General features: G+C 37.2%; 1 protein-coding gene across 1 annotated transcript in view; it reads right to left on the bottom strand.

The window, feature by feature from the left end:
• TRIQK (triple QxxK/R motif containing) overlaps positions 1-22,914 on the bottom strand; it is a 79,486-nt gene extending 56,572 nt beyond the window's left edge. The window contains exons 1-2 of the mRNA XM_045285889.1: positions 22,828-22,914; positions 13,746-13,913 (exon numbers count right to left, since the gene is read on the bottom strand). The gene's annotated coding sequence lies outside the window, so the exon portion shown is untranslated. The remainder of the gene's footprint in view (positions 1-13,745; positions 13,914-22,827) is intronic.
• Positions 22,915-24,268: the final 1,354 nt, after the last annotated feature.

Raw genomic sequence — 24,268 nt, 5'->3', positions numbered from 1 at the left:
TACACCCAGCAGTATGGTAAAATTGACCAAATGCCTAGAGTATCTCAAAGAACTGTTGCCATGACCTTTGTTCTTAACTGGTTCCCTTTTGCTTTGGCAGGGCAACTTCTACCTCTTGTAGCCACTGTTTTGATTGTGCTTTGTCTTCAGGATCATACTAGTAATTCTGTTTCATGACTTGGTACAATTCCCTGAAGAAATGCTTCAGAATCTTGACCCCACATGTTTAAAACTTCCATTAAATGCTCTGCTTTTATCTGAAGATGAGGTAGGCGGTACAGTTTAGTCACACAAGCAGGAAGTTTGCTCAACTTTTAATTTTTCTGTCAGAATTGTGTATGCTGAATTAATTGAGGTGCCTATGATATTCACTACTCTTTGTGCTGTTTATTGTCAGTCTTCCTCATTTAGGATACAAGCAAGATTAGCTTTTCCTCACAAATTGACTTGGATGGTCTGCTTCTGCGAGCTTCACTTTAATTCCTTCTTAAAATGTGTTATCCATTTGTAAAGTGCTTGTTTCAATGGGCATTATCCCCATGAACTTTTAATAATGCCTCATTGATTTCACCATTCTTCTACTCATGTGTCATAATAAACTTGGTGTTTGTTCTTCCTTCAATTTTAGCAGAATGCAGGTTACTCTGATAGACGCTCTTCTCAATATATTTAACCCTTCTTATTGCATCACATTAGATTCCACTCAGCTAATGTTTTATAGCTAGTATGAGATTATTTTGATACAAATTAAGTTCAAAATCAAAACGTAGTTTTTTCATTATATGCATTTTCCATGATTTTTTTCAAGACCCCTTATGTATTACTCTCGTAAGAATAGTCATGCTTCAAAAGACATTCTTGTATATTAAGATCATGATTACTACAAGATTTCAACATATAATTTTTAAGCAAATAAATGTTTACTGATATAAACTTAATATAAGTACATTCTTGTAAACAAGAAGCTCCTGGTAATCATCAGAATGCCCTTTATGATTATTTTGCTTCTAGTAGTTTCATAAATCAATGTGCCTTACTAAAAAAAACTTTATCAGTAAATAGATGCAAAAGTATAAAAAACAACTAGTATACATCCAATTTTCTTAGCACTTGCAATAAATGCATTCATAATACTGTGTCCCAAGTGATTATATTATTATCATTTTCTTAATACAATAGTTTTCTATGATTGGTAGTTTCCAAACAGATTGTGTTATTACAAACTATGACACAACTTACATATTTATAAAATCACTAAATTATACTACTGGAGATATTCAATAAAGGATATTGAATTTAAGATTTGAGAAATCAGTGTACAAAAAGGTGCAAATGGAGGGAAGCATTAGGGATTAACTAATATTGTGTAGGAACAAATAAACCATGTATAGTAAGAATGTTTGTGTTTCCCTACTAATGGATGGCAGAGAAATTATATCCCAAACAGACACCCAAATAAAAATGAGCAAACCACGAATTCTGTTTTGTACCAAGTCTTTTAAAATAGATTCCCTAATTCCCACTTTATCAAATGTAGTATTTTCCTCGTATGGTCTGTTATTTTAAAAGGATGTCCAAGTGTTGCTTGGTTGCTATTATTTTTAAAAGCAATAAGTTTCACAAAAAGAAATACAACTTAATCAATGAATATATGGAAAATATTAATCCATAATTAATATTCCAAAAGTTTTAAGACTCCAATTCACATAGATGCTGTAGACTACAAATGTTAAAATACTTTAACTGTAGTATACAGTATAAATATACATGTAACAACAACAAAACCAACAATTATGTGATGAAAGATTTGTATTTCAAATCATACCTTTTGCAGAGCAACTTGCTTTGTTGCATGGTGAGTATATCGAGTAACAGAATGTAACCTCATTCACTATTTCAGTTTTGTGTCCATTACTTTATCAATTTTGGCAAACCCACTTAAAAATTATGTAAACTCAAATCAGGCAAGTAGTCACACACAAAAAATATGGCATTTATGCACTTAAGAAGTAAAGATCGTATTGATATTATATCATCAAGTTCGCATAGCAACCCTTTGTACAATCAAATGAAACACCGCTTAGTCCTGGACCATCCTCCCAATTGTTGTTATGATTGTACCCATTGTTGCTGTCATTGTTTCAACCTATCTTGTTACGTGTCTTCCTCTTTTCACTGCTCTGCTGCTTTACCAAACAGGATGTCCTCTTCCAGGGATTGGTCTCTACTGATAACATGTCCAATGTACGTGAGATGAAGTCTCACCATCCACGCTTCTATGGAGCATTCTGGCTGTACTACTTATAAAATAGATTTGTTTATTCTTCTGCACTCCACGATTCTTTTAATTTCTTTTCCAGTGTCATAATTCAAATGCATTTATTCTTCTTCAGTCTTCCTTATTCAGTGTCCAACTTGTGCAGTATCTTTATCCAATGCAAATTGTCATATGAGTTCTTGACTGCTACTTCCATGATCATTGATTGTGGATCCAAGCAAGATGAACTCTTCAACATCTTCAATATGTTATCAATTTATCATGATGTTATCATTGGTCTAGTTGAGCTTTTTAGATATATTACTGAGCTGTAATCCACACTGAACGACTGCAGTCCTTGATTTTCATCAGCAAGTACTTTATGTCCTCCTCAAATTCACAAAGCAAGGTTGTGCCATGTGCATATCCCAAGTTGCTAATAAACTGAGAAACCTGTACACAGGCTGCGTATGACCTCCTCTGGCTACACAAAGGAGAAGAATCCAATTTTACAGAAAACCAATGTTAACTTCCACAAGGCAGAGGTCAGACATGCCTCCTACCTTTATCCTTCTTTTACCCTATTCTAAAACCAACCATTTCTTCCACAGCACTCTACTTCTCTGCTGGTTTCAATAATTAATTATAAAGACCACATAGAACTGATACACAAAACTCATAATTATGCTCTAAGCGTCTCCTTTCTCAGCCTCTGTCTCACTGTGGTATGGCCTCTACCATCTCAGGCAGGGAGGTATATTGTACACTACGAGTGACTCTCCTTTGATGGTGCCAGGAATTCCCTCTGTTCCTGCTTTTAACACGGCTCTTAGAACCAGAAGACTAGCAACTAAAGGTGACCAAATCCCTATGTTAGTGTTTCCTACACGCTATTTGATAGTCCCACTCAATCATTTGATGAGTGTTAAAGAAATATAAATAGAAGAACCATATTAAGAAATGTCACTTTTCCACATATGCTTTTCTTCAATCTCGATGCTGTGTACTTCTTCATATAGTCTACATTCTCAGATTATTAGTTCATCATACAGACTGAATAAATATGGTGAAAGGATATAACCCTTATACACACTTTTCCTGATTTTAAACAACACAACCTTGCCTTGTTCTGCTCTAATGCCTCTTCAATCATATATGGGATACACATAATCACAATGAAATGTTCTGAAATTCCTATTATATGCAATGATATCCATAGCTCATTATGATCCACATGGTCAAATGGTTGTGCATAGTAAAAAAAAAAACCAGTAAACATATTTTTGGTATTCTCTGCCTTTAAGTCAAGGCCCATCTGATGTAATATCTCTTCTTCCACTTTCTCTTCTGAATCCACCTTGAATTTCTGACAGTGCCTATCTATATACTGCTGCAATTGTTATAAATCTCGATTTCTTGTGATATTAATGATATTGTATTAGTCTAGGTACTTTGGAGAAACAAATCCACAGCAACTCATGTATAAGAGAGAGTTTTATGTAAAGAAAAGGTGCATCACGAAAACATCCCAACCCAATGCTGCCCAAGCCCACAAGTCCAACATTAACCCATTAACCCAACACCAGTCCACAAAGTCCTCCACCTCACAAAACAGAGGCAATGATGCCGACTGCAGGAGGAAAGCCGAGTCAGTGAACGAACAAGCATCTCAGCACTAGCAGGGGTCTCCACACGGCTGCTCCAGCACCCAGGGCTGCATCGGGATAGGTCCATGTAGCTTCTCCTTGGGGATGTCTTGTAGGAAGTCAATCTTGCAAGCTGAAGCAGGGAACTGCTAAGGCAGCTGCACCCGGTGCAACCATCACAAAACAAGAGACCTGAGAACTAGAAAGACAAGGCTTCACCACCCATTTATCCCTCCGCCTTTCAACCAGCCCCACATGTGATTATCGGCCAGGCTGGCACAATTAACTAACTCAGATATTATTTGATAATTTCCACGTTCTATAGGGTCACTTTTCTTTGGAGTTAGTACAAATATGGATCTCTTTCAGTCATTGTCTTTCTCATCAGCTATTTCATTGGTATTCTGTCAATTCCTAGAGCCATGTTTTTGGATAATTCCTTCAGTGTAGCTTGGACTTCTTCCTTCGGTATCATTAATTCTTGATCACATACTATTTCTTGAAATGGGTGAATGTGAACAAATTCTGTTCTTTTTTGGTACCATAACTGTGTATTCCTTCCATCTTATTTTGATGCTTCCTACATCATTCAATATTTTTATCATAGAATCTTTCAATACTGCAAAAAAGTCAAAATTGACTTTTTTCCTTCAGTTCTTTTGGTTTGATATATACTGAGTATGTCCTTTGTTTTGGTTTTTCTAAGTCCGGGTCATTTAAGATTTCATTAAAAATACTTTACTTTTTTTCTCAAGTTGCCATTTGAAGCTTTCTGTTCAGCTATTTGATACCATCACTTCTTCCATTTAGGTAATTTATGATCAAGAGCAAGTTTCAGAAACTCTTCTAAAAATCCACTTTGATCTTTTCTTTACTTCCTTTTGCTTTTTTCATGTCTGATGTTCTTACCACCAATCCACAGCTTGTTGGGTCTTCTGACGTTAGTGTCCAATGAGCTCAACTATTCCTGAGATATTAAAAATTATGGAGGGATATAATAAATTTCCTATTTTGGCACTCATGAATTTGTTTTAATTTCCTCAACTTCACCCCATATTTTATGTATGATCAATTGACGTTCTAGTTCACAGTCTGCCCTTGGTCTCATTTTGGTTTCTGTAATTGAGCTTCTCCATCAACTCTTCCAAGAGATGTAGTCAATTTCAGTTCTATGGGTCCCATCTAGTGAGGTCGGGGTGTAGAGTTTCCATTTATGTTATGGAAAAGCAGTAGATGTAATGAAGAAGTCATCGGTTTTGCAAAATTTTTATCACGTGATTCCCAGTTTGTTTCTATTCACCAGGGCCATGTTCTCTGATTACTTGTACTTGTTCTTTCTTTCCATTTTTCCCATTCCAATTGCCAATAATGCATCCTGATTCATGTTCGAGCAATTTCAGATTGAAGAAACTAGAATCATTAAATTTCTTCCACACTAATATTAGTGGGTAAGGTGAAAAATTTGAGTACAGGTTGCACTGACTGGATTTCTTTGTAATGTCTATAGATATTATCTTCTCACAGATAGCATGTACTTCAAGATAGATCTTGTAATGCCTTTTTTGATGATGAGTGTAGTGCCATACCTTTCAATTTTTGTCATTCTTGGCAGAGAAACCATGTGATTGTCTGATTCAAAATGGCCAATATCAGTCCTTTTATGGTCACTAGTGTCTACGATATTGATCTTTGTGCAGTTTCATTTTTGATGACTTTGTTTTCTTAGATTCAGAGTTCACACATTACAAATTCAGATTATTAATAGATGTTTTCAGTTCTTTCTTCTTATTTTCCCCATCAGCACATGAAGGTCCTTGATGCTATACTCCATTCACAGCAGTATGGTTGACCTTACTTTGAGAAGGCAGCTCTTCCTTAGTTGTATGTTGAGTGTCTTCTGACCTGAGGGTCTCATCTTCTGGCACTGGATCTGACAATACTCCACTGCTGTTCACAAGGCTTTTAGTGGTTAATCCTTCAGAAATGGACAGCATATTCCTTCTTTATAGTCTATCTTCAACTGGAAGCTCTGCTAAAAACTTGTCCACTTTGGGTGAACCTGCTGGTATTTGAAATACTAGTGACACACCTTCCAGGATCACAGTCAGACTCAAACCACCAATGTCTGAAACCTGACTGACAAGCGGTGGCCTAATAAAGATAAACCAAAATGGAGTTTCCTATATTCTCTGTTAATAGTTCTAATTGTGAATATCATTATAAAGAGTAAAACAATATATGGAATAAAATGAACTTATAACATCTACAACAGCTATTTATGTTCAGTATGAATAAAGAAAGATAATATTTTCTCATTTTATGAACTGAAGATTGAAGCTTCCAAAGTTTATTCCGAAAATAACAAGAAATCTCCCTGGAGATCATTATATTGTCTGCTATTAGCAACAGTCAAGTTTCATTAATTTAAGCAAGATGCTGTTAAAGTAAATGGTGAAACTATGACCGGTAATAGAGAGGCAACAGAATCCTTAAATAAAAATTTTAACTTCAATGATTTAAAAGAAAATCTGTGTGTGGTTGACATATTATTTGCATAATGTTTCATATTCAAAAAGGTAACTCACATATAAATATTGGTGTGTACTTTAACTAAACAAACAATCTGAAAGTTTCCTGCATATCAATCAATAATAAATACATTTATTTGTAAGAAATTAATATATTTATTTCAAAAACACTTCTTTGTGAAAAACAGTACTCACATGTGTGGGTATGTGTGTACAGATTAATATATGAACAAAGTTGCTATGTGTATGGATAAAATATTCAATCTAGTATTAATATATGTCCAAAGAGCTCTATGTATTGCGTTAACAGAATAAAGTCCAGCTAATTTCCAATTTAATTCTAAGAGAAAGTATCTAAAATCTATGCAGAGAAAAGCTGCAGCAGCTTATTGAAAACAGAACAACAAAAAAATCCAAGAGTAAAAAGTAGACCTAACAGCAAATAATACAACTATAGGGAAGAACAAACAGTTCATTTGGAAAAGATGGTCTGAACAGAAATAAAAATAACAAAAATATCAAAATGGAAAACTAGAAAGTAGTTTGTTTAAAAACACAGTCTAACTCTTAATGAAAACTATACTGCAATTCCTAGAATACTTGGGTGATGTATAGAAAATGATGAGTAAAATTGTTTCTTAAGTGTGATGTATCTAGGAAATAGATAGTGAAACAAAAAGAGTAATATCATCACAGCATACAAACAGAAAATTCACATATAGTCGCAAAAAATCACAGTTTACATTGCATTCATGTTTAAAATCAAACATCACTTTTTCACATTCTGACGAGCCTCCCCCCAAATATGGAAAGAAAAACAAGCCAGGGTTTTAATATAATATTTTTTTACAACCTGGAACAGCTGCAAAAAACAAATCTTGCTGGAGATAAGCTTGGTTATAAATATCAACATTCCCTTTAAATAAGGGAGTCCACTTTTCATACCATCTGCCTCTTTCTAAAAGGGGAAAAAAAATATGAAAATCGCAAACTAGGACATTCCCTTTCAAATAAAATTGAATGTAACAAAATGGCTATGAACTGCTCTGAGGCCCTGCCTTTAAATTTGCCTTGTTTAGCTCAGATTCGAAGCTGGGATTCTGAAGATAAACAACTTTTAGTCCATGAATTAACTACCTACAGCAATTAAAGAAAAAAATGTTTTCCAACTTTTCCCCATTATTAGGCATAGTTACACTCTCTGATTGGACCATATTTCTCCCTAATCTGTCTGAGGAGCATGGTAAGGCATCTTGAGGAATGTTACAGCATCATGCACCCTCCACTGTGCGTCTTTAAACTACATGTCACCTTGTTACCGCTACACGTCTGAACTTTTTTTTCATACTGTTTAAAACACTTTCATGTTATATTCTCATTCTAGTTACTAAGAGAACTGGTTTTTCTTTTAAAGTAGATGCTGTTCTCTGCAAAATCCTTCTGAGTTTCTCAAGATAGTGGTCTTTTTATATTAAAAGTTTGGGTTTTATCTTAGAGCTTTCTTTTTCCTTTGCCCTCATTATGTTTCTTTCATTGCTAATGACCTTGTGATGAGCATTTCAAATTTCTTATTGTACAATATTATTACTATTTCAATAATGACGTTTATAAACCACATTAATTATTTAACACAAAAAAGAACGTGGGATGCCCACCATCATAATAGTGAGATTGCATGAGATATAGTAAAAGCCAAGAGAGAGAAAAATAGCATTCACTCTTTCAACAATATCCATTGTAAGCAAACTACACCCATTGTTGTCGAGTCCTTATGACACGCACCAACTCTACAGGGCAGGCGGAACTGCTCCACAGGATTTCGGAGGCTGCAATTCTTTAAGGAAGCTACATAACTGCTATATTCCTATTCTGTGGAGCTGCTATAGTAAATGTTTTTAGTCAATTCCCTGTATTACAGTGGTGGGATTCCGAAAAGCTACTGAAAACAATTCACTGGAAGCCCAGACGTTTTCATTCTCATATTCTCTTCCATCCTCTATCGCACACACACATGTCACACCCAAATACTGCAAACAAAAATAAATCTTTAATCATGAGCATTTACAGTTATTTCAAGGTGCTAATGCTATATTTAAATATGCCTTTCATAGAAAAATTTGATTCTAGGACTTTTGAAAGCATCCGCTTGTATTCTGCTTTATCAATGGGCCATCTAAGTCTGTTCTTATGGAAAGAAAAAAAAGCTCCCTTATAAGTGGAAAATCACATTTAATTCGTTTTTTGAATATCATATCTTCAGTGTGTTAGGAGGGAAAAGATAGAAAGATTTCGTCATAGTAAGAGTCAACAATATTTAATCTCAAATCAATTAATTGAAATAATAATTTTATAGCAATCAGTAGTTCATCTTTTTCATGCTTTGATGCAGACACCCTGCAATTATGTGAATATTAGATTGCCAGTGTGACAACTAAAGTTATTTTACCTTAGATGTCTATTCAACTAGTAGACTTAAAATATGAAAAAATTTTCTTCATGCTAAATTTAGTTGATTATTTTTACTTTCCCTCCAGCTATAATATAGTATCATAAAAGATGGTATATAGTACCATGAAAGCAGGAATCTTTAAGCTTTTTCCTCTGAGGAATCCCAAACAATAGAATAATGCCTTGCATACAGGATATATTCAACATACATTTTTCAGTAAATAAATAATTGCTAGAATATAGCTTTATTAACTTAACACAGCTATATTTACCGTTTATTTATTAAATTTTAATGTTTGGGATTTTAAAATATTAACATAAGCTATTTATCTTGTCTACAAATAGATTACATACAGACTTGCCATGACTCAGAATTGACTGAATTTTATATTATGTACAAGCCTGATAAGAAGTGGGTAACTCTTCCTTACTGTAACTTGTTTCACTTCAGGTTCCATCACCTCCTAGCTGTTAACTAACCTAAGCTCATTTTCCACTTTTAAAATTGGTCCAGTAAATGTAATTATCACATATGGCTGTTGTAAAGTTAAATTAAATAGGTAATCTATGTAAAGTAGTTAGCATAGTGCTTCTCACATAGTCAGTGTTCAATAAATGTTAGTAGTATCACTGCACCATGCTAATCTAATCAATTTCTCACTCTTAAGGTGCTGTACAGCCCAAATAGATTTTAGACCCCAAAATAACCTTCACTTGATAAACTCACAAACACACACACATATACACATATACACAAATCACTGAACTCTTTTATATTTAAGCTTCTAAGGCATCAGGATTGTCTCAGAATACACTAGCCATCTAATTGCTTAATTATAGGAGCCCTGATTGGGTAGTAGATATACATTGAGGTGCAAGCCACATGATTGGTAATTCGAAACCACCAGGAGCTCCTCAGGAAAAAGATTGAGCTTTCTACTCCCATCTACAGTTACAGTCTCAGAACCCACCAGGAGGTCACTGTCAGCACTCACTCGAGGAAAGTAAGAAATGGTTTAATTCCATATAAACTGGACAACTATCACTACTATTTGATCGTCTAATCTTCTTCTGTCATCAGTATCTCTGGATAATTTTAAAGATGCTAAATGACACATACATTTTTATCACATTATTAAGCTGAATCCTCTAGAGAAACAAAAACAGTGACGTTCGTATGTGTACATGAAAGAGAAGTTTATATCCAAGGGTGTGGATAAGATGTCAAGCTGGAGGCTTCTGACTCTCATAGCCACGGGAGTTGATGAACTGAACAACTGCAGATAGCAGACTTCTGGTGGCAGAAATGAATGAATTCAAACTTGGCAGGTAAAAATGGCAAGGTGCTGACAACTCCCTGGAATGGCTGGCAATATGTAAGGCTACTGGCTCAAGTCCAAAGAAACAGAGGTCAGATGATAAATCAGATGCAGGATCCTGACAGACCCAGCAAAAATCAAGCAAGTTCCTCTATGGAAGTGATTATATTATTTTAAATCTCATCATGGGAAATTACTAATCTAATTTTCAAACCACTGAGAATCCTAGCCCAGTCAAATTGATACAAAATCTTAACTATCACAATCACTAAATGCAGGAAACTCTAGCTTAATAGAGTTGTCACTTACATGGTTTTAGTGTGTATGCAGAATCTGTACTAAAAATATTTATTTTCTAAAATGGAAGGTTTCTGGACAACAACAAAATAATTTAAATACTATACCCCCACTTTTAAAGCCAACAAATGAATCTCTATTTTTCGTGAGGAGTACTATACTATTCTTCAGTATAAAAAGTATATTCTTAGGTTAATGTTCCACCAATTTGTCCATTCACACCTCAGGAGTTATGCTCTTGATGTTATGAAAGGGCTTCAAAAAGTTCATGGAACAACAGAATTAAAAGATAACGGGATTTTTCCACAAACTTCCTCATGCCCCTTGGTGTATATATTTACCACCTGCTTTGTGTAGGTCAATATATTTCCTTCCACTAGAATGAGAACATCAACATTTTAATCTGCAGTGATAAATTTAGTGTTCCTAAATGCTTAAAATAACTCTAGGCCTAACAGAATGAAGAACAAGTAATAAAACTTTATAATAATCTTTATATTCCTTTACATTACAAATAATGACAGTCTTCAAAAAACCTTTGATAAAAATGCTGTGAATATCAAATCATGTTTCTATTGCCTCTTGAAATTAAACTTTAAATTTTCATTACTTTAAGTTTTTTATTAAAACAAGTTTTTCTAAAATCACTAAATATGACAGTTTTGAAAATGTTTTCTCTGGTATAAAATGACTTTTTTTTATCACAGTAACAACTATTCTGGGGTGGAGAGTAGATGTACCTTTATAAGGCTTTCTAATGGATACTGGGTATTTTGCTTTTGTCTTGCCTGGATTTTCTCTTTCTTGGATCTGAAATAAATGCCCATGGAAACAGCAGTCAAAAGATGGTTTACATTAGGTAGATCTGCTGCACTAGAACTCTTTAAAATATTGAAATGCAAGGGTGTTACTTAGAGGACAAAAGTGTGCCTGATCCAAGCCATGGTATTTTACATTGCCTCAGATGCACGTGAAAGTTGGACATCGAGTACAGAAGACCAAAGAAGAATCTATGCATTTGAATTGTAGTGCTGGAGAGGAATATAGAAAGCACAATGAACTGCTACAAGGACAAACCAATCTATCATGGATGAAGTATGGCGAGGGTTCTCCTTCGAGACAAGGATGGTGAAACTTCCACTTTGGACATTAGGAGGGACGAGTCCATATAGAAGGACATCAAGCTTGGTAAAGCAGAGAGGCAGCAAAAAATAGGATTGACACAGTGGCTGCAACAATGGCCTCAGGTATAAGAGCACTTGTGAGGATGGCACAGGACCAGGCAGTGTTTTATGTTGTTGGGCACAAAGCTGCTAAGGGTAGGCGTCAACTCGAAGGTAACAATAGGGAAGAATTGGTTTCTTTGAATTACGGTGTAGGCAAAGACTACTAAACTACAGTTATTGTTCATCAAGCACTTGAGAGCTTCATTTGTAAGCTGGAAGTAATAATATTGCAATGAATAAATATTTAGTCTTGCAAAGTTCAATCATGTAATCTCTACTGCCATTTCTATCACCGAGGGTGTATTTTCCAGCTACTGACACTTCTTTCCAATTTTTGCATTCTAAAGATCAACCAATGTTTCTTGGTTGCATGTTTGATCCATATCAAATTGCAAAAACTGGTAAAAATCTTCAGTTTCTTCATCCTTAGCTTTAGTGGCTCTTGTGTAAATTTGAATAATAGTCAAATTAGCTGGTAATTTTTATAAGCATATGGGTATTAATGCTATCACTGACAGCACTGCACTTCAGGATAGATCTTAAGATGTTCTTTTTGGCATTGATTGTGATGCCACTGTTCTTCAATTTGTTATTTGTGACATAGTACAGCATATTATTGGCTGATTCACAATAGACAATATTAGTCCATTTTCAGTCACTATTATTAAGATACTGGTTTTTATGTGTTCTCTTTTATTTTTCACAATTTTAAGTTCATACTTCATTCCTTCCACATACTCATGGGTATTTGCAGCTATTTCTTTTCATTTTGAATTGTACCCCCATCAGCAGATAAACCCTTGCTTGAAAGTCTTACTCCAAACACATAATTAATGTCGATTACACATTGAGGAAGCATCTCTTCCCAGTTATTTTTAGTACCTTCCAACTGAAGGGCTCACCTTCTCGTACGGTATCAGATCATGTTCTGCTGCTGTGCATACGTTTGGAAGCAGCCAATTTTTCAGAAGCAGATGCCATGCTCTTCTTTCTAGTCGTCTGTAGTCTGTGTGCTGCTCTAAAGCCTGTCCAACATGAGTGTCCCTGCTGGCGTTCACAGCAACACCAAGGCCACCACAGTATGACAAACTGAAAGGTGAGTGACTGGAAGTCAATGAGGTCAGTATGGCTTAAAAGGAGCCCTGGTTACATAATGGCTGCTTAACCAAAAGGTCACCCATTCAAATGCACTGGCAGCTCCTTATGAAAAAAGATCTGGCGATCAATTTGTTCCCCCACATCCTACAGAGTCACTATGAGTCCAACCAGACTCTGCAGCACATAACAAACAACAAGTAAATTACAACAACTATAGCTAGAGCAAATAAAGGAGGAGGAGCATAGAGGAAGCATTAGAGTGATAACAAGGGGACAGATCTTCCAGTGACACGTAGACCAATTTAAGAACTTTGGATTGCATATTGAAATAGGGTGCCTTCGAGGAGTTCTAAGTACCAATGGAAAACAGTAGGAGATGAGAAATTGGGTCAGAGATATAATGGGAGCTCATATTCATTCGTTTTCTGCTATATTACCTCTCCCCACAATGGATTTAAAATATAGATATATCAACTGATCAATATTTATATTCAAAATTAAGCAAAATAACTTAAATCTTATGATGACCTTAATACATTCATTACTTACTACCAAGAGACATTGGTTTTAATTAAAATATAAAATATGACCAAAATATTAAAATGTATCAAATAATTTTGAGAGACCATAGATTTAACCTAGCAGTAAATCCTATGAGACAATAATACCAAATGCCTTCACAAATCAGATATAGATTTATAGTACTATTGACTTTGTTTCATTTATTTTAAACTTCAAAACTACAGCAAAATAAACACAACTAAAAACATTTCCTCGTTGCTATATCACCATACATATGAATAAAAGTGTGTTCCAAACTCAAGTTCACCGCCAGAAGCAAATAAACTAAAACAAGAATAGCAAAGGGAAAGAAAAAAACAGAAATCAAAACACCTTTTGGCAAATGTTAAATTAAATAAACACACCTTCTGGTGTGTCCTTGATGCCGCCAAGTCTAAACTCTGGAGGGCTGCCAAGTCGTAATGGTTCCAAAGGCCAGGTTTTTACAGAGTTCTGGATGTGTGCTGTGCTCGCTTTCCTAGCCAGTTCAATTCCAGATCCCCGAAATTACAACTCTTCGTTGCTTTTTCTTCCTGCAATTCAAAATAGTGTATATGAAAATATTAAATGGATGATGGCCAATTCCCTAATCATCCACAAAATAAAGACACGGGGAAACAGTAGATTAGGATTGGTGTCACCAAGTACTGTAATTTATGGTGCTAATCCCACTCCACTGTAGACCTATATCAAACTATATAGAATTCCCAGTAATATTTACTATACATTTTAATCATAGAACACTGTGACAAATGTAGTTGTAAACTGTTAATTGTTGTATTTCTTAGATTATATAAATACAAACATTAAGTATCATATCTTTCTGTATTGAATTACATTTGTGATCACATTATTAATAACTGAACAGAAGCACTCAATTGTAATTGAGTAACAATGACAGATCCGACCAAAGAGCATTAGAAGTTCCCAAATGTAAATTCATAGAATTTAAGCACTGTAGGTATGAAGTGATTTTCTTGTTGTAAACAACGAAGAGATACTTTTATAAACCAGAATACAATTCTGCTGAAAAACTACACAAACATTTTAGTCATGTTAGCCCCTTTCAGTGTCCACTTGATGCAGTCTGCACTCGCCAACAGCCCCCTAGTGAAACCACTGTCACTGTGGTAGCAGTTTTGGTAATGTGTTACATGTTTAACCCTAGTAAGTTCCCATTGTCAAATGTATTTGGAAAATTTTACATGCTATCCCCCTATTTCACAAAGCACATTACCAGAAAGGGTTCTAAAAAGTTAAATAGAATACCTGTCTGAATTTAGTTAACCCAGCATGTCCCCACTTTATTGAGTGTAAGACCCTTTCCAGTTTATAATAGCTAGTAGTGTTATTTTTGCAGAATACACTTTTTAATGTCGTTTACTGCATAACCATTATTTTTTCCTTCAAGAAAAAGTTTGGTGTAAATAAAGCACTGGTAGGTATATCCCAAGGCATCTATTATTCTTTGTAGGTATAATCATAGCATTAAATGATTATAAGATTTTAGGATGTGTGATATTTGAAAAAAAGTTCGAGAACTACAATTCTAAAACACCAATCTGATCGTGGTCCAAAAGCAAAACCAAACTCACTGCCGTTAAGTAGGGTCTATCAGGTCTACTGTTAAACCCTAAAACGATCCTCCTGTCAGGGCATTCTCATCCTGGACCCAGAGACCTTAGGGCCTCAGCCCCAGCCACTATTGTTATGTTCCAACCACTGAACGTTTTACCATTTCTGAATCACTCCATCCTACTGACAGATTAGTGACTTTGTAATTCTTGTGCTGAAGTAATACCTATTATTAGCTTTATCTACTTTGAATTCACAAGCATCATTCAAGCTTCTGTTTAATGTCACTTCCTCTGTGAAATTTACTTGTGTCTGCCAGACAACTCTTTGATGATTAACTAATTGATATAATATTCCCTTACCACATATTGTCTTTAGGAAGTATGTAGAATTTTTGCATATAATACTAAGTATTCATTACTGCTAACTGGAAAGTTGTAGTATTAATTAACCGAATTTGTCCTTAGAAATAAAATTCTAAAATCTCTATACAGTATCTGTTTTATTTAGGGCACAGAGACAGAAAAGATAAAATCTGGATTAATACCTAGAAATAAAAATAATGAATAGCCTCATGATTTTAACCCCCAATCATATATAATCAAAGATGCCGAGGTAAGTAGAGCATTGAAGGGTAATCATTCAGTAGGTGTGGAGCCCTTGAATTAAAAGTCTAACTCTATGCACTAGATTCTATTGTTTAGGGTAGGAGTGAGCAAACATGCCCAGATATCAAAAGATATAGCATCTGGGGTCTTAAAAGCTTGAAGGTAAACAAGCAGCCATCTAGCTCAGAAGCAACAAAGCCCACATGGAAGAAGCACACCAGCCTGCGTGATCATGAGGTGCCAAAGGGATCAGTTATCAGGTATCAAAGAACAAAAAATCATATCATTGTGTGTTCACCTCCCCGATAAGATCACTGAAGAAAAATGGGTGCATAAGCAAATGTGGTGAAGAAAGCTGATGGTTCCCAGCTATCAAAAGATATAGCGTCTGGGGTCTTAAAGGCAAACAAGCGGCCATCTAGCTCAGAAGCAACAAAGGCCACATTCTTCAGCACACTAGTCTGTGCAATCACAAAGTGTTGAAGGGATCAGGGATCAGGCATAATCAGAACAAAAAATCATATCATTGTGAATAAGGGGGAGTGCGGAGTGGAGACCCAAAGCTCATCTGTAGCCAATTGGACATCCCCTTATGGAAGGGTTGCAGGGAGGATACAAGTCAGTCAGGGTGCAGTGTAGCAATGATGAAACATACAACTTTCCTCTAGTTCCTAAATGCTTCCTCCCTGCTCCTCGTCCCCCCTCCCCCCTATCATGATCTCAATTCTACCTTACAAATCTGGCTAGACCAGAGGATGTACACTGGTACAGATAGCAACTGGCAACCAGGGAATCCAGGGCGGATGATCCCTCAGGACCAGTGGTGAGAGTGGCGATACTGGGAGGGTAGAGTGAAGGTAGGGTGGAAAGGGGGAACTGATTACAAGGATGTACATATAACCTCCTCCCTGGGGGCCAGACAACAGAAAATTGGGTGAAGGGAGACACTGGACAGTGTAAAATATGACAAAATAATAATTTATAAATTATCAAGGGTTCATGAGGGAGGGGGAGCAGGGAGGGAGGGGGAATCATGAAGAGCTGATGCAGGGGCTTAAGTGGAGAGCAAATGTTTTGAGGATGATGAAGGCACTGAATGTACAAATGTGCTTTACACAATTGATGTATGTACGGATTGTGATGAGTTGTATGAGCCCCTAATAAAATGATTTTTTTAAAAGAAAAAGAACTAATACATGCATTGATCAGCTGTACCAAGCAATGAGAATGCTCCCTGTCTCTGTTGGGTGGCAGAGATGGTTTATATGCAACAATGAACCTAACAGTTGGCAGTTCAAATGCACCTAGCAACACTGTGTGGGACAGTCCTAGTAATCTACTTCTGTACAGCTTACCACCAAGAAAATCTTAAGGAGAAGTTCTATCGTAAAACATGGTATGTCCAAAAGTCTGAATTGACCATAGCAGTAAGACAGTACATAAACCAATGTGTGCCTAGCTTCAAATAATTTTACTTAGGAACAATGCAATTTGAATTTCATACAGTTTCACATGTCACAAAATATTCTTCCTCCCCTTCTTTTTCAACCATTTTCAAATGTATAAACCAATATTAGTCGATGGGTTGCACATAAACAAGCAGTAAGCCAAATGTGCTCCATGGTCAGATTTAGATAGGCAAGGAGGGCTTCTAAAGGTTGTGAAAAAATAGAATTAAAAGATAATGGAACTCCTTTCTGTGACATTTTTGAAGTCCCTTTGTAGTTTGAAATGTATTAGTACTCTCGATTCAACAAGTTTTACTTCTGGCATGCACAAATCAGATGTCAAATTTTTATTTAAAGCCAGGTTGCTATTGAATTTTTATATTTCCTATCTCTCCATGCTATGAAGTTTTTACATTTGCAATCACTTTGTAATTAGATTTAACTGAAGTACTACTTGTATTTATCAGACAACCATCTAGTCAACACAGCGACAGACACCCTGTGAGAATCTTAAAGCCATATTTCTTTCTCAAGGCTGTTGGTATTTTCAAACTGCCAACCATGGATCGCAACCCAATGCATACCCAAAACATCACCATGGCCCCTTTTATAGTTACCTCTGTATTCTAGGTACAAAGGGTATACCGTTAATTTTACTGTTTTTAGACTAGGGTTTTTGTGTTTATATTGCATTATCACTTAATTTATGTGCGTCTTGTCTTAGATTTTGTTGTTTCCCATTCCTCCACCCAGTAAAAATATCATCAAAGTAGTTCAGAGTCATTTAGATACTCGGGAATAGTTTTGTTGCTATCACCCAAAAAATGCTAACTGTAATGTGAAAAAAAAACCTCTTAAGAACTTTTTTCTGCTCTCTTCTGGCATTTAAAACTACACAAAAGAAATGAGACAAAACTAATTTTGTTTCCTTGTAGTAGCTTGTGTTTTTCCCCCTGGTATATGTGAGGAATTTTTTTTTAATCATCTTAATTTGAAATTTCGGTTTTAAGTGTATATTTTGTCATGTTTTACTAAAGAAGCCTTTTCATCTTGCATATATACAGCTTTTTGCCCACTCAGCAGTCTTTCTTCTCGTATTTCATTTTTTATTGTTTTTCTTTGAAATGATCAGTTCTCTTCATTATGAAAAATTATCGATATTCTGGCTTCTTCTTCAGAAAATTCAAATATCCATATGGTGAAGTTCATTCTTGTCCCACATAGATCACCCTATTTTCAGGATTTTCAAAATTCTACTAGGAGAGATTCTCTAATCTTTTCTCAACATTAAACTCTCTACAGCAATATCTGTTCTGCTCTTTGCTGCATCCAATATGTATTTTTAATATTCTATTGTGTAAGGAAGAATAATGGCCAAAGGAAGTCCAAGTCCTAATTCCTGGAGGCTATAAAAAGCTTACATGGCAAAAGGGACATTGTAGCTAGGATTAAGTGCATGCATTGAAATAGGGAGATGACCCTGGATTATCTATATGGGTTTAAGTCACTAAATATTTGGTAATTTGTTGCATGAGAAATAGAAAGCTTATATATCGCTCACATTTTCAGTTTGTCAACTTTTTTATTCCCCCATCTTCCTACTGTCCCTTAATCATGTGGAGTTCTTCTAAACATAGAGCTTATGTTTTCTGCATGTGTTAGATGTCACAGAATTTTCTGAAATGTTTTCCCTTGGTTTAAATATCTTGGATTTTCAAAGAGGTGATACTGTCCATACTACACTGCGACAGTGGCAAGAATTCGCATGAATCAGATTCCGGTACATGGACTCAGGCTTCCCCTTCCCACAGGATGCTCATTGGCTGTCATTTCTTCTATGGTATTTCATTTTACCCAGGCAGACTTAAGTCAAAGCATTCGTGGCCATTGAAGGCCAGACCACTGGAAACCTAGTGCATACTGAAGAGTCTGCACAACACCTTGGGTACAGACCAGCTAGGTTCTCTTCCTCTAGCCCCTTGGGCTAAGTCATGTCAACTTTCAATGTATATTTGCTGTCCTCCTGCTACACAAAGCTCGTTCCTAATGAATTAGAACTCTGCCTTAGGACGATCTAGCTAGCCTCCTCCAAATTATTCATTCCAAGTATATCAGAGTCACATTTGTCTCTGTGGGTTGTGGGTTTGTTAATGCTCTTCAGGAACTCACAAACCTCACAGAGACTATAGCCTACACTTATTCCCAAACCAAATCCATTGCACCCCAAAGGACAAAGTAAAACTTCCCATTAGGCATTCCAGGACTGCAACCTTCCTAAGAGCTGTCAGCTATGTCTTTCTCCTAGAGTGGGTTTGAACCACCAACCTTTCAGATAGAAGCTGAGTGTTTTAACCACTGTGCCATCAATGTTCTTTCACCTATACTGACAGTTACTCATTTATCATAAACAGAAAAGGAGCCAGTGAAGAGGTGCATCAGATATGCATCAAGAAGCTATATCAGGAAGAGTTCCAACCCTCTCTTGTTCACAGATGTTCTTACAAATCCAGGAGGTCCTAAAGATAGGAAACTCCATGGCTCAGGCTTCTTTAAGTCATTTGGACCTAAATAAATATGATTTTAATGCACAGGTATGATGTATACCTATAATGTGTAGGTACGATTAATGCAATCAATGAATAAGCATCATTAAATCATGTCCCCTCCATTACTGAAATTAATTGCCCACATACAGGGGCTTGTGTAACACCTATTTACCTGGCTATTTTCAGAAAGAACAATTAACGTTGAACCAAATTCTTAGTCCTACAAAACTGGTATGCCTGTATGTCTTTTGCTGATTGACTTTTCCTTGGTTTAGCGGATTTCCAGTACTGAATCATTTTCAAGTGCTAAATTTATGCAGAATATTTTGGTACTAACAAAGCTCTGATAGATCATCTAGTCCTGTGCTTTCCAAATTTATAAGTTGTAGCAGGAGTGGAACGCATTGCTGAGGAAGAAAAAGGAAACAAATAATACACCCCTTGGGAAGCAAATAAAACAGAATGACTAAAAGGGAAGTTCTTCAAATTAAACCTTCTCATTCTGAAAAAAAAAGAAAAAAAAGCTGTTAAGACATTTCCCAAAGAGATTCAGGGCTATACTGAATTCTGTGACTATCAGGAATTTGTTAACATGCTCAAGCATATTGTTCTAGTTCAGAAAAACTACAGAGAACAACAAATCTTCTTTTCATAGATACGGAAAATTTTATGCCTAGAAATATTACATAGCCCGGCAAACAATAATACTACTATAGAAAGAAAGTCTAAAATGTTTAGTCTGGTCACCGTCAATCTACTATAAATTATAAGTTATAATATGAGGGGTCTTCAAAAAGTTAGTGGGAAATCCAGTTATCTTTTAGTTCTATTTTCCATAATTTGTATAAAGCTCCATTGTATGCAATCAGGACTTTAACAGGACTTTGACATAATTCATTAATCTATATCCTGGAATATTTTAGTCATATTGAATCAGTCATTTGAATATTATATATTCAGATCTGTAAAACAAATGTTTTTTGGATTATACCAATCTTCCTTTAATCTTTGCCAAAATTGAAGTTGTTGAATATAAGTTGTCTGCAAATTTTGTAACTATTGATACAGAATGTACAATCAAAAAGAGGTATCTGGTCTACAATAAAAATGGCTGACTAATTCTAAAAGCTCAATGCTAACCTTTCAGATAGACCTACCTTTTGTGGTTAGGCTAAAACTAAGCATCTGTAACCAAACAGTACCATTTTGTATTAGATCTCCAGGATATCTAATGCTCTGGGTGAGGCAATGTTGAACTATGTGTTCCCAACATTAGCTCCCATGGACCATAGTCTCTTAGGTCCACTGGCCTAACATAATCCATAGTCGTGTTGTAAACCCTACTTTGTTGAGCAGCTATTGGAGTCTTAGAGGTTTGCTAATAGTCATGTAAGATATAACTATTGGTCTCCGGCTCCAGACAAGGAAGAGTAAAAGAAACCAGGAGATTCATTAGAACAATTAGTCCAATGGACTAATGGACCATGTGAACATCAGCCTCGATGGTACTGGAACTAGAAACACCAGATGGTGCCAACCCATCACTACCGACCACTCTAGAAAGGACCACATTAAAAGATCCTGGATATAGTGGGAGAAAACTGTCTAGCAACACTCATTTTCAAAGGTCAGGATTACTGGTGAAGAGGGTAATGGAATGCCCGAATCAAAGGTCCTTAATCATCACCCTTCAGACCTAAAACTCAATTCACTATCACTTTTCAGTATTCAACCAAAGAATAGACAGGTCTACAAGGTGAACAGTGACACTTAGGAGGTACACATTCCTTAAGATAATGAACCATTGAGAACAGAAGGGTAGCATGTCCCCAAAGACAAAATTCAGAGGACAAAAAAGGTTGGGAAAGAAGGAGAAATGCAAATGCAAACACAGAGTAGTGGCGTAAGCGTGGTTACACCGTAGAGAATGCAACCACTGACCTGAAGTAAAAGGTGAACAAATTAACTGGAAAAGATAACTGGAAAACGTATTTGCTCTGCAGCTCTTCAGCCAATGCACAATAAAAAGCTAAAATTCAAAAAAGACAGTTATTTAAAAAGACTTTAACAACCAAGATTCCTTGATACTTTATAAGGGTGTATGTTTATATTTCCATTTTACAGGTGAGAAAAGTCTTGAGAACAAACATTTCAAACCTCTGCCAGTTTCCTGGCCAACATTCTTCCCAGGGTTAAGAATTTGCACAAGTTTTCTTCCTAGACATTTCCACTGTACCCTGGGCCAAAGGAAGCAAAAGCAGACTTTCAGCTCCTGTGCTTTTTGGTTTTAGTTGATTCTTTAATATTTGTTCAGCTAAGTCATTTCGGGCCACCCGATATGAGCAAAAGAGAAGAGATTTGAAATGGTGACTCCTGGAAATCATCTTGTTGATCATTGTCAAATGTGGGCCAAGCGAAATAAAACCCTGTTGGGAGGAGCAATACAACCTCTCTATGCCAAAGGGGGAGGAGAAAGGGCGATTGATCTCCTATTTGGATCCCTCCAGGAATGAGCTGCCTCGCTGCCTGTATAGACTTACTGAGAAGAGAAGCAAGATGAAAAAGAACTTTGGGTAGAAGGAGCTTTATGGGGTTTATCCCTTTTGCACTAACCATCCACCAGTATCTTGAGGATTTGGATTTACCAGGCACATAAAAGTACCGCCCCCTCCATAGAGCCACACCCTCCTGTAAGAAACTCCCCCAGGAAACGTGTTGGTGTAGGGACGTCTGTACATTCACAAGGCAGGAGGGTGGAAGGGCAGCATTCAGGGACGGACTCCAGCCCAGGAACTACACCATCCAGCGAGCAGGAGCGGGGGACAATGCCTTGAGTTAACTGAGAGCGCGCGGGAGCCAATCCCCAGCCAGCCTGGTGGAAGGCCTCAGGAGGAGGGTGGGACTGCTGGCTGGGCCCAGCGGCGGGATAGAGACACGCTGGCAGGGCGGGAAATCGCGTGTTCCTTAGCAACAGCGTCGGACACGTCCTCGGTCGCGCGCACCCCACGCCCGCCAAGCCCTGCCCCCACTGAGAGAGCCCAGCCCCCACCCCGCCCCCCGGAAAGGGATCCTTAAATGATTACTAGAATCCAGCGATTCCTGGGCTCCAGGTTCCTCTTTCAAAGCCTCCCACCGCGCAGCCCGCCCGAGTGTCTCTAGTCTCTTGAAGGTTTGGGGGCTCTCTAAGGAGGTGCGCCCTCTCTCAGAGCCAGACCCCGAGCTTCCAAGGCAGGGCCTCCCTCACCCTCACTCTCTCACGCACGCACACACCTCCGCTCAGCTCAGCTCAGCCGAGGCAAGGGCCGCCCAACTTCGCGTCCGGTTGACAACGTTGCTGTCCACGGGCCTGTCACTCAGAGGCAGGGGCGGGACGAGGGCAACGCGCACTCCCACTTCCAAAGGGCGGTTCAGGGGAAAGAGGCGGAGCCCGGCGCGCAGGGGCGGGGCCGGCTCTCAACTTGCTCTCCGATTGGTGGGCCCTTCTCCCGCGCTCCGCGCGTTCCGATCACGAGTACGCGGGTCCGCGGCCTTCAAGCCCCTTGTGAGGCGAGTCCAGCTTTTCTTTCCGGGACTCAGTGCCTTCGAAGGTGGTCTCCTCCTCGCCTGAGGGAGAGAATGCCTTTCTTATAAGGCCATTGGGGCGTTTTTTAAGTACTGGGATTTGTTCAGGCGCCCTGGTGGTACAGTGGTTAAAGCACTCTGCTGACTGAACAATTGGGCCATCGGAACCACTAGCCACGGACCGAAGGGTGAGGCCATCTGTTTCCCTAAGTCTTAACAGCCGTGGGAAGCCTGTGGGGCGGCTCTGCTTTGCCATATAGAATCCCTGAGTTGGAATTCACCCCAAAGCAGTGGATTTGGGGTTTTGTGAGTGACTTGTTTAGAAATGTAAAACACAAAAACAATTTGGTTTTGAACCCTTAGGCTTTGAAATAGGATCTGTCTCTGTAGGGGGAAAAGTGTACTTTGCTGGCACTGCCAGCAAGGATTTGATTTAATTTTTTTTACTATACTGATTTCAAGTTTTAGCACTTGATTAACCCAAAGAACGTTGATTCATGAAGCATTCAGATTAAGATTTAGATTAACAAGGTTTGGGAGATGTGGGGGATGTGGTGAGATACTGTGTAATGGACATGAAATAATAGCCTGTTTGTATTTAGAAAATTGAATGTTTTAAATATTATAATCATGTGATGCAACGGCCCAACACTCAGCTGGTAAGTTAAGTCCTTCATTTCCAACCCATTGAGCCGTGCTGGAAAAAGACCTAGGGATTTACTTCTGTAAAGATTACAGCCAAGGAAACCCTATGAAGCAGCTCTGTTTTTTGTCACACGAAATTAATATGACTTAGAATCAACTTGACGGCACCCAACAAAAAATTTTTACCACCCAAGTAGAGATGTTGTTACTCATATCCCATGTGCTTTAGGATGTTATATTTACTTAATCATAGAACATGTACTCAGACATGCAGTCCTTAACTACACCAAAAAATGGTAAATTCTTTGTGAAAATTATACAACTTCCTATTTAATTTCTCTCTACTCAAATAAATTACATTACTCTAGCCCTTGAGAGAAAACAGCATGCAGAATAACTGAGACAGACATAGACTAAATAGAAGGGTCTCTGAAATTCTCCGCGATATTATGTGGTGGTTATATACTGTTGTCATGAGAGGATTAAGAGTGAAGGGGTGGAGTTT

The sequence above is a fragment of the Echinops telfairi genome, unplaced genomic scaffold (genome assembly GCF_000313985.2).
Source record: "Echinops telfairi isolate 266 unplaced genomic scaffold, ASM31398v2 ScPeMD7_1;HRSCAF=3_0, whole genome shotgun sequence".
NCBI lineage: Eukaryota > Metazoa > Chordata > Mammalia > Afrosoricida > Tenrecidae > Echinops > Echinops telfairi.
Note: the sequence above shows the minus strand (reverse complement) of the source record. Positions and strands in the feature narration are given on the sequence as shown.